Source organism: Amblyraja radiata, chromosome 6 (genome assembly GCF_010909765.2).
Source record: "Amblyraja radiata isolate CabotCenter1 chromosome 6, sAmbRad1.1.pri, whole genome shotgun sequence".
NCBI classification, from domain to species: Eukaryota; Metazoa; Chordata; class Chondrichthyes; order Rajiformes; family Rajidae; genus Amblyraja; species Amblyraja radiata.
Window position 1 is genome coordinate 5,455,104 of NC_045961.1, and position 13,658 is coordinate 5,468,761.

Sequence of the window (13,658 nt, forward strand, 5' to 3'; positions counted from 1 at the left end):
CCTTGGTGAGACCACACCTGGAGTATTGTGTACAGTTTTGGTCTCCTAATCTGAGGAAAGACATTCTTGCCATAGAGGAAGTACAGAGAAGGTTCACCAGACTGATTCCTGGGATGGCAGGACTTTCATATGAAGAAAGACTGGATAGACTTGGCTTGTACTCACTAGAATTTAGAAGATTGAGGGGGGATCTTATAGAAACTTACAAAATTCTTAAGGGGTTGGACAGGCTAGGTGCAGGAAGATTGTTCCCGATGTTGGGGAAGTCCAGAACACGGGGTCACAGTTTAAGGATAAGAGGGAAGTATTTTAGGACTGAGATGAGAAAAACATTTTTCACACAAAGAGTGGTGAATCTCTGGAATTCTCTGCCACAGAAGGTAGTTGAGGCCAGTTCATTGGCTATATTTAAGAGGGAGTTAGATGTGGCCCTTGTGGCTAAAGCGATCAGGGGGTATGGAGAGAAGGCAGGTACAGGATACTGAGTTGGATAATCAGCCATGATCATATTGAATGGTGGTGCAGGCTCGAAGGGCCAAATGGCCTACTATTTTCTATGTTTCTATGTCTATGTTTCTAAGAATTAGGGGTAAGCCATTTAGAATGGAGACGAGGAAGAACTTTTTCACACAGAGGGTTGTGAATCTGTGGAATTCTCCGCCTCAGAAGACAGTGGAGGCCAATTTTCTGGATGCTTTCAAGAGAGTTAGATAGGGCTCTTAAAGATAGCGTTGTCAGGGGATATGGGGAGAAGGCAGGAACGGGGTACTGATTGTGGACGATCAGCCATGATCACATTGAATGGCGATGCCGGCTCGAAGGACCGAATGGCCTACTCCTATTGTCTATTGTCTGTCATTTGACCAAGATCTTTGTGTGTTCCCAATGCATGGAGAGGGTATTAGTTTTCTTATAGTGAATAAACAGAGGATCGGCTATCTTTCCATCACTAAAGTACCAACTGTAGATAATCCAAGTCAGAAGCAGGGATACAGTCGCCGCCTGGTGGACCATGAGATTAGTGTCTGGTCTGAGGTTTTGCTTTAAACTGGATGGTTAGCCAGTTATGTCATGTTCATGTGTAGAACGGAACTGCAGCTGCTGGTTTATACTGAAGATAGACACAAAATGCTGGAGTAACTCAGCGGGACAGGCAGCATCTCTGGAAAGAAGGATTCGGTGACTTTTTGGGTCGAGACCCTTCTTCAGAAGAATTCTTCACCCATTCCTTCTATCCAGAGATGCTGCCTGTCCTGCCCCGCTGAGTTACTCCAGCATTTTGTGTCTATGTCATCTTCATGTTGGTCAGGTGTAATGATAAGGTGGGACCAAATAAACTGCTGCAGGCCGGATCTCACATCAAAGACACAGCAACTATTGATCAGTTATTTGATATTTCATAGGCCATTGACTGACCCTCAGCCTTTGGTAAGTTCACACTTTGTTTTCATTAGCATGGAGTCTTGGATAGGCCTCAAGTGGTCATGTACAGCCCACATTAATAGGCTGTGAAAGATGAGAGAAAGATCAGCAGCAACATAACCAAATGGTGAAACAGGCTTAAAGTATGCGAGCCATGATCCGTGAAGTGGAAATTTAATTTAACATATGGAATCAGTATTTTAAAATTTAATAGACAATAGGTGCAGGAGTAGGCCATTCGGCCATATAACCATATAACAATTACAGCACGGAAACAGGCCATCTCGGCCCTTCTAGTCCGTGCCGAACACTTACTCTCACCTAGTCCCATCTACCTGCACTCAGACCATAACCCTCCATTCCTTTCCCGTCCATATACTTATCCAATTTATTTTTAAATGATAAAATCGAACCTGCCTCCACCACTTCAACTGGAAGCTCATTCCACACAGCTACCACTCTCTGAGTAAAGAAGTTCCCCCTCATGTTACCACTAAACTTCTGTCCCTTAATTCTCAAATCATGTCCTCTTATTTGAATCTTCCCTACTCTCAATGGAAAAAGTTTATCCACGTCAACTCTGTCTATCCCTCTCATCATTTTAAAGACCTCTATCAAGTCCCACCTTAACCTTCTGCGCTCCAAAGAATAAAGACCTAACTTGTTTAACCTTTCTCTGTAACTTAGTTGCTGAAACCCAGGCAACATTCTAGTACATTTTCTCTGTACTCTCTCTATTTTGTTGACATCCTTCCTATAATTAGGCAACCAAAACTGCACACCATACTCCAGAATTGGCCTCACCAATGCCTTGTACAATTTTAACATTACATCCCAACTTCTATACTCAATGCTCTGATTTATAAAGGCCAGCACACCAAAAGCTTTCTTTACCACCCTATCTACATGAGATTCCACCCTCAGGGAACTGTGCACAGTTATTCCTAGATCCCTCTGTTCAACTGCATTCCTCAATTTGCTACCATTTACCATGTACGTCCTATTTTGATGTGTCCTGCCAAGATGTAGCACCTCACACTGATCATCATTAACTCCATCTGCCATCTTTCAGCCCACTCTTCCAAATGGCCTTAATCTCTCTGTAGACTTTGAAAATCTACTTCATTATCCACAACACCACCTATCTTAGTATCATCTGCATACTTACTAATCCCTTCGAGCCAGCACCGCCATTCAATGTGATCATTGCTGATCATCCCCAATCAGTACCCCGTTCCTGCCTTCTCCCCATATCCCCTGACTCCGCTATTTTTAAGAGCCCTATCTAGCTCTCCCTTGAAAGCATCCAGAGAACCTGCCTCCACTGAGACAGAGAATTCCACAGACTCACCACTCTCTGTGAGAAAAAGTGTTTCCTTGTCTCCATTCTAAATGGCTTACTCCTTATTCTTAAACTGTGGCCCCTGGTATGGTCTCCCCCAACATCGGGAACATGTTTCCTGCCTCTAGCGTGTCCAAGCCCTTAACAATCTAAAGGGATCAGGGGGTATGGAGAGAAGGCAGGTACGGGATACTGAGTTGGATGATCAGCCATGATCATATTGAATGGCGGTGCAGGCTCGAAGGGCCGAATGGCCTACTCCTGCACCTATTTTCTATGTATCTATGTAATCTTATATGTTTAAAGATGAAGACTTTACCCAAAATACTCTGAAACATTAATCTTGCCCTGCAATTCAGATCCATCTATATTTTATTCACTCCCTTCACTCACAATTCCAAACCAGTGAAAGGCTTGGATGGAATGGTTGCGGAGAGGATGCTTTCACTAGTTGGAGAGTCTAGGTCATAGCCTCAGAATTAAAGGATGTTCCTTGAGGAAGGAGATGAGGAGGAATTTCTTTAATCTGAGGGTGGTGTAACTGAGTAAATTATTTCCCACAGAAGGCTGTGGAGGACAATGCAATGGATATTATTAAAGCAGAGATAGCTAGATTCTTGATTAGTACGGGTATCAAGGGTTATGGGAAGAAGACAGGAGAATGGGATTAGGAGGGAGAGGTAGATCAGCCATGATTGAATGGCGGAGTAGATTTGATGGGCCAAATGGCCTTATTCTGCTCCTATCGCTTATGACCTTCTTACAACTACCAAACACACAGTGCCCCGTTCCTGCCTTCTCCCCATATCCCCTGACTCCGCTATTTTTAAGAGCCCTATCTAGCTCTCTTGAAAGTCCTATCAAAAGGGCAAACATTTTGCCAGCCTGAAGGTGTCTGCAACTAAATGCGTATTTAGTTGATCATTTGAATTGTCCTGGCCTGGTCAACTGTAGCCTGGAAAAAAGGACTAGTACAGACAGATATTTGATGGCCAACATGGACACAATGATTCAAAGGGCCAGCTTTGGTCTGCAACTAAAAAAGTCATTGATTTCAACTCAAGGACTCTTTCTGCCCTGCCCCCCAACAGCATAGACAGTACTTCATTCACACCATAAAGAGATCCCAGGTAGACACAAAATGCTGGAGTAACTCAGCGGGTGAGGCAGCATCTCTAGAGAGAAGGAATTGGCGATGTTTCGGGTCAAAGCTCTTCTTCAGACTGTTTTGTGTCTACCTTCGATTTAACCAGCATCTGCAATTCTCTCTTAAACATTTTGTCCACTGCACTGCGAAATCTCTTCAAGGTATGTCTACTTTGAAGAAGTTCCCCTCCTCTCTCCGATGAGAGTTTAGCAACATCCTCTCTCACTGCTCCCCCTCTGTGATTCCTCCTTCCCTCCGACTCTACCACCACGTCTTAACCCAGACCAGTTACCACAGCCACGTGTGTTTTCTCGGGACTTGCCTGCGCCTCCATCTTTTACCTCGTGGATTCCAGCCTCCCAATTGGGACCCAACCCAGACTGTAGGTTCCGACAGTCGATCTACCGCTTTACGCATATTCATACATCAGTCTGAAGAAGGGTCTCGACCCAAAACTTTGCCAATTCCTTCTCTCAATAGATGCTGCCTCACCTGCTGAATTACTCAAGTATTTTGTGTCTACCTTCAATTTAACCAGTATCTGCAGTTCTTTTTAAACATAAAAAGATCCGAACTCCATTATCAGAGTTTCAAAGATAATATTTTTTAAACAAAGGACATTCCATGAATGAAAGTATCTGAGGAGAGGGTATGCTACTTGAGGTCCAAACTATTCAGACAGAACATTACTAACATCTACTCTCCCCAAATCTGCAATCAGCTTTTATGTGACAACTGTTCACAATTTTATTAATGTAAACGTCTCCAAGATGTTCACACTAAATCTATCGTTAAAAGCTGGGCCTTGCAATTAGTGATGTTCTCACATAGACGGCATATAGCATGTATTTACCATTCATACCAATGGCATAAACGTCAGATTCTTCAATTTTAGCTAACCTTTCACATTCCGTACTCCCCTTTGATCCCCACACCCCGCTTTCTACCTCCTCCCTTTCCCTGTGCCCCCTCCCCCTACATTCCCTCCTCTGGCTTCACAATTTGCAAGTTTTAACCACCAGCATTAGCTGCCTGGACAACAGTCTGTCTGTCCCTTCCTTCTTTGTTGCTTGTTTGTATGTGTTAAATGTATGTTTTTAGCGTTCTTTAGCTTTGTTTTATGTGGGGGAGGGATGTTTACGTTAACATAAAAGTTAACATAAACACCCACCACAGCGGATTGCCCCACGTTCCTCACTGTGATGGAAGGCAATAAAGTCCAATCTTTTTCCTCATTTTTCCCCACTTCCTCATCCGGTCGGGGCAGTAGAACCTTCCGCAGTCGGGGTGATCGAAGCTCCCGCAGCCGGCGGTCGAAGTCCCCGCGTCGGGGCAGTCAAAGATCCTGCGGCTTGGTGTTTCCGAAGTCGGTCTCTAACCAGAGACCGCGAGCTCCGCGATGTTAAAGTCCGCAGGCTACCGTGGTGGAGCTCTCGAAGTCGGACCCCAGCAAAGGCCGCCAACTACTCGATGTTAGGCCACAGTTAGGCCACAGTGCGGACGGAGACACGATACGGGGAAAAAAAAAAAATCTCATCTCCTTCGAGGTAAGAGATTAGAAAAAGTTTCCCCCAACATTGCCCATTCCCTCTCTCCTGTCTATCTTAGCATCTTCATTTCCTCAGCAGCAACTTATATACATCTGCCCAGCTGCCGTTGATCAAAGAAAGAAAGAGTTCATCCTCCCTCCTGTTCAAAGTAAACCTATCAATCTTTTAATTTCACTGCACTCTCTTTCCATCGTATTTGGAAACTCATGACCTGCACCAGAAGAGAATTGCATGATTTCATTTTAAATCTGGAGCTTGCACTGAAATCCAAAGGTCTCAGCCAAATTTAGTTTAGTTTGGAGATACAGCATGAAAACAAGCCCCTCGGCCTGCCGACCAGCGATCCCCGCACATTAACACTACCCCACACACAATAGGGACAATTTTACATTGATACCAAGCCAATTAAACTGCAAACCTGTACATCTTTGGAGTGTGGGAGGAAACCAAACATCTCGGAGAAAACCTACGCAGGTCACGGGGAGAACATTGGTACAGACAAGCTCCCGTCGTCAGGATTGAACCTGGGTCTATGGCGCTGTAAGGCAGTAGCTCTACCGCTACGCCGCCAAGTTGCCCCGAATGTTGATGCTTCCGATCTACAGTTGTCTATGCCCTGATTATGCCACTCAATCCTGCAACAGGACTCAAAGCCAATGGCCCTCGCTGTCCTAGAGGCAAATATTTTAGCACTGAGCCAAGCTGACACTTGGAATCTCAGATGGTTAGATGTAAATGTAATCCTTTAGAACAGGCTTCTAAAGGATTACATTTATAACTGGCTTCCGGGGCATTAGCTGAAATGGAAGCAACAGCTTGCATGGGAATAATGGCAAAGAATATAACGGGAAAATAAGACACTGTGGTTATCTCCGACTGAAGAAGGAGTACCGATACAACCTTGATTACCAGTCATAGCAAAAGGATTTGAGTATAGGAGCAGGAAGGTTCTACTGTAGTTGTACAGGGTCTTGGTGAGACCACACCTGGGGTATTGTGTAGTTTTGGTCTCCTAATCTGAGGAAAGACATCGTTGCCATAGAGGGAGTATAGAGAAGGTTCACCAGACTGATTCCTGGGATGGCAGGACTTTCATATGAAGAAAGACTGGATAGACTCGGCTTGTACTCGCTAGAATTTAGAAGATTGAGGGGGGATCTTATAGAAACTTACAAAATTCTTAAGGGGTTGGACAGGCTAGATGCAGGAGGATCGTTCCCGATGTTGGGGAAGTCCAGAACAAGGGGTCACAGTTCAAGGATAAGGGGGAAGTCTTTTAGGACCGAGATGAGAAAACAAAAATTCACACAGAGTGGTGAATCTATGGAATTCTCTGTCACAGAAGGTAGTTGAGGCCAGTTCATTGGCTATATTTAAGAGGGAGTTAGATGTGGCACTTGTGGCTAAAGGGATCAGGGGGTATGGAGAGAAGGCAGGTACAGGATACTGAGTTGGATGATCAGCCATGATCATATTGAATGGCCTACTCCTGCACCTATTTTCTATGTTTCTATGTGCTGTAAAGTACAGTTAAATTGATGTTCTCTTTTAAGTCCAAATTTTATTGCAGTCATTCAATACACAAAATACATATTTTTAATCCTAGAAATCACAAGAGATTTACTACAATGTTGGCAATTATTGGCGCATCACATCTGCAATGGATTTTTGATTCAGTAATCTAAAAATCTATACCATCCATGCTTATATATGCTTCCATATTAAACACACACATTCTTCCAATTAAAAGTAGCACTGGTCTACGGAATAGACACAAAATGCTGGAGTAAGCATGCAGGTACAGCAGGCAGTGAAGAAAGCGAATGACATGTTGGCCTTTATAACAAGAGGAATCGAATATAAGAGCAAAGAGGTCCTTCTGGAGTTGTACAGGGCCCGAGTGAGACCACACCAGGAGTATTGTGTGCAGTTTTGGTCCCCCAATTTGAGGAAGGACATTCTTGCTATTGAGGGAGTGCAGCTTAGTTTTACAAGGTTAATTCCCGGGATGGCGGGACTGTCATATGCTGAGAGAATGGAGCAGCGGGCTTGTACACTCTGGAGTTTAGAAGGATGAGAGGAGATCTCATTGAAACATACAAGATTGTTAGTGGCTAGGACACGCTAGAGGCAGGAAACATGTTCCCGATGTTGGGGGAGTCCAGAACCAGGGGCCACAGTTTAAGAATAAGGAGTAAGCCATTTAGAACGGAGACGAGGAAACACTTTTTCTCACAGAGAGTGATGAGTCTGTGGAATTCTCTGCCTCAGAGGGCGGTGGAGGCAGGTTCTCTGGATGCTTTCAATAGAGAGCTAGATAGGGCTCTTAAAAATAGCGGAGTCAGGGGATATGGGAAGAAGGCAGGAATGGGGTACTGATTGTGGATGATCAGCCATGATCACATTGAATGGCGGTGCTGGCTCGAAGGGCCAAATGGCCTACTCCTGCACCTATTGTCTATTGTAACTCAGTGGGACAGGCAGCATCTCTGGAGAAAATGAATAGGTGACGTTTCATGTCAAGACTCTTTAGACCTGACCCGAAATGTCACCCATTCATCCTCATTAGAGATGCTGTCTGTCCCGCTTAGTTACTCCAGCATTTTGTGTCTTCTGTGTAAACCAGCATCTGCAGTTCCTTCCTACACAGTGGTCTACATGGTGTGTGTGCCCTGCAGAAAGTACACTGGTTCTTCTTATATCCATCCCCATATTCAATGAGGACAATTTCTGCTGCCCTGTTTGATGTCTGTGATCAAGCTCTCCACCATCTCAGAAGACCAGTCCCATCCCAAAACATTACCTATCCATGTTCTGCAGAGATACTGCCTGACACGCTGAGTTACTGTCTTTTTTTGGTAAACCAGCATCTGCAGTTCCTTATGTCGCTTGTATTTAGCATACATTAGCTGACAATGTAATAAGGAAGGTATTTTTCAGCTCCAATCAGCTCCATTCTGATAATATAATGCATATAAGACTCAAAGATGAAGAAATATACTGGCAATTATTTTTTTAGCATAATAATATAAACAAAAGGGCAATACAGTTTAAAAAGGTAGGTCAGTCTGAAGGAGGGTCTCGACCCGAAATGTCACCTATTCCTTCGCTCCATAGATGCTGCCTCACCCGCTGAGTTTCTCCAGCATTTTTGTCTACCTGCATACATTTTAAAATGGTAGGTAGATCTCAAAGTATGCAATGTTACTTTATTAATTCAGGACACTACAGAAACTCACATCTGCAGCAATTCAAACACCTGTAGCTGAAATTTGACCTGAAGAAATTGCACAAAGTCAAACATTGGTCTTTGCCGTAAACAAGAGTGATATAGCACAAATCTATGCACAGGAAGAAACGGCAGATTCTGGTTTACACCGATGATGGACACAAAATGCCGGAGTAACTCAGCAGGACAGGCAGCATCTCTGGATGGAAGGAATGGGTGACGTTTAGGGCCAAGACCCTGAAACATCACACATTCCTTCTATCCAGATATGCTGCCTGTCCCGCTGAGTTACTACAGCATTTTGTGTCCAGCTCAAATCTATGTTCTGACAGTGAGAAAATTAATCACTGCCTGCAGGAAATCTGGGGGATGGTAGAGGGCCTGGGGGAGGAAAGGGGTTGGTTAAAGAGGTGTTTCTTAAATGAAACAGTCACTACTAAGCACATGGTGGCACATTTCTTGATGTCCACTCTAAACATCGTCAGATCTACACTATTGTTTGACTTGGTTCAGGTTAGATGGAATTTTAAATGGTAACCATTGGATACCACGTTAGGACAGAGGGCTAAGGAGAAGATAAAAATCGATTTAGAACTGACAATTGCCATAACCCCTCAGATGTTGTAAATGTCAAATAGGAGTAAATAAAATCTAAGCATATATGCAATTTTGGTAGCTTTAGATCAAAGCAAAAATATATTATATAATGCATATAATACATGGAGTTCCCCAACAATAGACAATAGGTGCAGGAGTAGGCCATTTGGCCCTTCGAGCCAGCACCGCCATTCAATGTGATCATCCCCAATCAGTACCCCGTTCCTGCCTTCCCCCCATATCCCCTGACTCCGCTATTTTTAAGAGCCCTATCTAGCTCTCTCTTGAAAGCATCGAGAGAACCGGCCTCCACCGCCCTCTGAGGCAGAGAATTCAGAGGCAGAACCATTTGTTTTATTTGTGATTTAGAAAATACCACGAAGGTTCTGTAAAACATTGACAATACTTTATTTAATGCAATTGCTTCTGCTCATATAAAGGTGCACTCATAGGAATTGTTCCGGCAACTTAAACATTTGTTTATTTAAAGAAAGTTTGCTCATGAACTAAACCAGCACACATCAATGGTAGACAAAAATGCTGGAGAAACTATTCCTTCGCTCCATAGATGCTGCCTCACCCACCGAGTTTCTCCAGCATTTGTGTCTACCTTTGATTTTTCCAGCATCTGCAGTTCCTTCTTAAACAGCACACATCAAAGGTTGCCTTTATAAACATTCTTAGCCTTCTAAACAGATAAGTCACTCAACTTTTGATCATGTTTCAGTCCTGGAATGGGTACAGAGGAGATTTACGAGGATGTTGCCAGAACTCAAGGGTCTGACCTATAGGGAGGGGTTGAGTAGGCTGGGACTCTATTCCTTGGAGCGCAGGAGGATGAGGGGTGATCTTAGAGGTGTATAAAATCATGAGTGGAATAGATTGGGTAGATGTACAGAGTCTCTTGCCCAGAGCAGGTGAATCGAGGACCAGACGACATAGGTTTAAGGTGAGGGGGAAAAGATTTAACAGGAATCTGAGGGGTAACATTTTCTTACAAGGATGGTGGGTGTATGTAACAAGCTGCCAGAGGAGGTCGTTGAGGCAGGGACTATCCCAACGTTTAAGAAACAGTTGGACAGATACATGGATAGTACAGGCTTGGAGGAAAAAATACAGGCAGGTGGGACTAGTGTAGCTGGGATATGTTGGCCAGTGTGAGCAAGTTGGGCTGAAGGGCCCGTTTCCACGCTGTATCATTCTATGACTCTATCCCGTTGCATTACATCTCCTTCATTTCTTGTCACCAGTCAGCATGGACTATACGGGTGCTTAAATCAGCCTTATGGGTTACGATGAGAGTTTTGTGAATCCAACTGAAAGGCAACATCTCTGAGGCATGCATCTTCACATTATAATGAGAAATTCATTACTTAGGTAGGTAATTCTTTCCGCTAGAGCCCAGTCTGTGAATGAGGAGCAGAACAACAGACAGCCAACCATGTCATCTCTGGGTGCCCGCTTTACCACCCACCAAATGGAGTTCAGGGCCTGGTAGGCATTGACGCAGAGACAACAACCTGGCTGCTCAACACCCGCCTTGAGAGCTAACCATTCCTTTGGTTTATGTTTCATTCGCAAGAAGAAGAAGACGACTTCTGCGAGAACTCGCATTTCTTAGAATCTGTGATCTTGCACCCCCTAATATCACAATGCAGGCTCCTGGTTCTAGAATTATCTTCCTCAACCTCCCTGCTTTTCTCACAGAGAGTGGCGAGTCTGTGGAATTCTCTGCCTCAGAGGGCGGTGGAGGCAGGTTCTCTGGATGCTTTCAAGAGAGAGCTAGATAGAGCTCTTAAAAATAGCGGAGTCAGGGGATATGGGGAGAAGGCAGGAACGGGGTACTGATTGGGGATGATCAGCCATGATCACATTGAATGGCGGTGCTGGCTCGAAGGGCCGAATGGCCTACTCCTGCACCTATTGTCTATTGTCTCTCTTTTGCTAAAACCTACTGTGACTGACTTTTTGTTATGTCCGGTTGGCTCCACTAGTCTGTATCAAAATGGTCTGCCAGCACTCAGGTGAAGCCCTAGTGAGTGTTCAAATATGATAAAGCAGCTTTACAAATAGAAGTTGTGGTGATTTAAAATTATCAAATTCCCAAACAATTATTGATATTGCTTTATTATTGTCACATGTACCAGGATACAGTGAAAAAAAGTGTTCTGTATGCTATGCAGGCAACTCATACCATGCATGAGCACAGCAGATCGTACAAAAGAGGAATTAAATAGAGTGCAAAACTTAGCATTACAGCTACAAATAAAAGTGCAGCTAAAAAGTGCAAAGGACACGGCAAGGAAGATCAGGGATACATTCTTATTATATGGGAGGTCCGTCAAAGATTGTGTAGGAAGGAACTGCAGTTGCTGGTTTACATCGAAGATGCTGGAGTAACTCAGCGAGACAACATCTCTGGAGAGACGGAATGGGTGACGTTTCGGGTCGAGACCCTTCTTCAGGCCCGGCCTGAAATGTCACCCATTCCTTCTCTCCAGAGATGTTGCCTGACCTGCTAAGTTACTCCATCCAGTATTTAGTGTCTAGGCCCGTCAAAGAGTCTGATAACAAGGGAAGAAGCTTTTCTTGAAAATGGCGGCACATGCTTACAAGCTATTGTAAGATTCCAAATGATTTTCAGGTCGAGTCCTCAAGATTTCAGTGAGTGCATGGTTAATGCCAAGCATGAAGGATGTGGTATAAAAACAGGATATCTTGGAAACGCTCAGCAGCTCAGGCAGCATCTGGCTCCAACCCGCTGCCGAACAAGCATTTGTTATTTTTACATCTCAGTTTTTACTTAACGATGTGGCCACCCTTGAGAAGAAATTTAAAAAATAAGCTGCCAGAGGATCACAGTGGGTCAGGCAGCAGATTATTGCGTTGGGTTGAGACCTGACCCCGCATCTCCCAATCTGAAACGTCAACAATCTCGGCTTCTATAGATGCCACTTGACCTGCTGAGATACTCCGATGCCTTGTTTTTTTAAATTCCAGGATCAGTTTCTTATGTGTCGAAAGGAAATAAATATTTAAATTCAAAGACCAAATAGGGTGGCAGAGTGGCGCAACTGGTAGAGTTGCAGCCTCACAGCAACAGAGACACGGATTTGATTCTGACCTCAGGCGGAGATTGCATGTTCTCCCCATGGATTTCCTCCGGTTTCCTCCCACATCCCAAAGATGTGCGCGCTTGCGGGTTAATTGGCCTCTGTAAAAATGTCCCCTCGTGTGTAGGGAGTGATAACATATAACTAATATGAACGGGTGATCAATGGTCAGTTCAATGGTCAGTGCAGACTCAGAAGGGCCTGTTTCCACAGTGTATTTCTAAACTAAACTTTAAAATATTCAATTACTAATATTAAATCTTAATGTTAAGGATAGTTACATCATATGCTGCCAGAAAGTTTCACCACGAGTTGACCAAGTTTAGTTTTAATTTAGTGTGCAAGGAGGGACTGCAGATCACAAGGTCATGTGATAACAGTAGAATTAGGCCATTTGGCCCATTAAGTATAATCCACCATTCAATCATGGCTGGTCTATCTCTCCCTCCTAACCCCATTCTCCTGCCTTCTCCCCATAACCTCTGACACCTGTAATAATCAAGAATCTATCTATCTCTGCCATAAAAATATCCACTGACTTGGCCTCCACAGCCTTCTGTGGCAAGGAATTCCACAGATTCACCACCCTCTGGCTAAAGTTCATCTCCTTCTCCTTCATCTCCTTCCTAAAAGAACATCCTTTAAATCTGTGGTTATGACCTCTAGTCCTAGAATCTCCCACTAGAGGATATATCCTCTCCACATCCACTCTATCCAAGCCTTTCACTATTCTGTATGTTTCATTCTTCTCAACTCCAGCGAGTACAGGCCCAGTGCCAACAAACGCTCACCATTGGTTAACCTATTCATTCCTGGGATCATTCTTGTAAACCTCCTCTGGACCCTCTCCAGAGCCAGCACATCCTTCCTCAGATGTGGTGCCTAAAATTACACTCAATGCTCCAAATGCGGCTTTCCCTGCACATTAGAGCGTCAACATTGCATCCCTCTTGAAATAAGTGCTAGCATTGAGTTTGCTTTCTTTACTGCCGATTCGACGCAGATAAACTTATTTGGAATCCTGCACCAGCACTCCCAAGTTCCTTTGCACCTCCGATTTCTGGATTCTCTCCCCATTTAGAAAACCATCTACGCCTTAATCCTACTACCAAAATGCATGACTCCACACTTTGCTACACTGTATTCCATCTGCCACTTCTCTGCCCACTCTCCCAACCTGTCCACGTCCTCCTGCAGAGTCCCTGCTTTCTCTACACTACCTGCCCCTCCACCTATTTTCGTATCATCCGCAAACCTG

The 13,658-nt window shown here is 44.2% G+C and overlaps 1 protein-coding gene across 1 annotated transcript in view; it reads right to left on the reverse strand.

Annotated features, from left to right (window-relative positions):
- Nucleotides 1–13,658, reverse strand: part of rsf1 (remodeling and spacing factor 1) — a 73,292-nt gene that overhangs the window by 51,217 nt on the left and 8,417 nt on the right. The window lies entirely within an intron of this gene.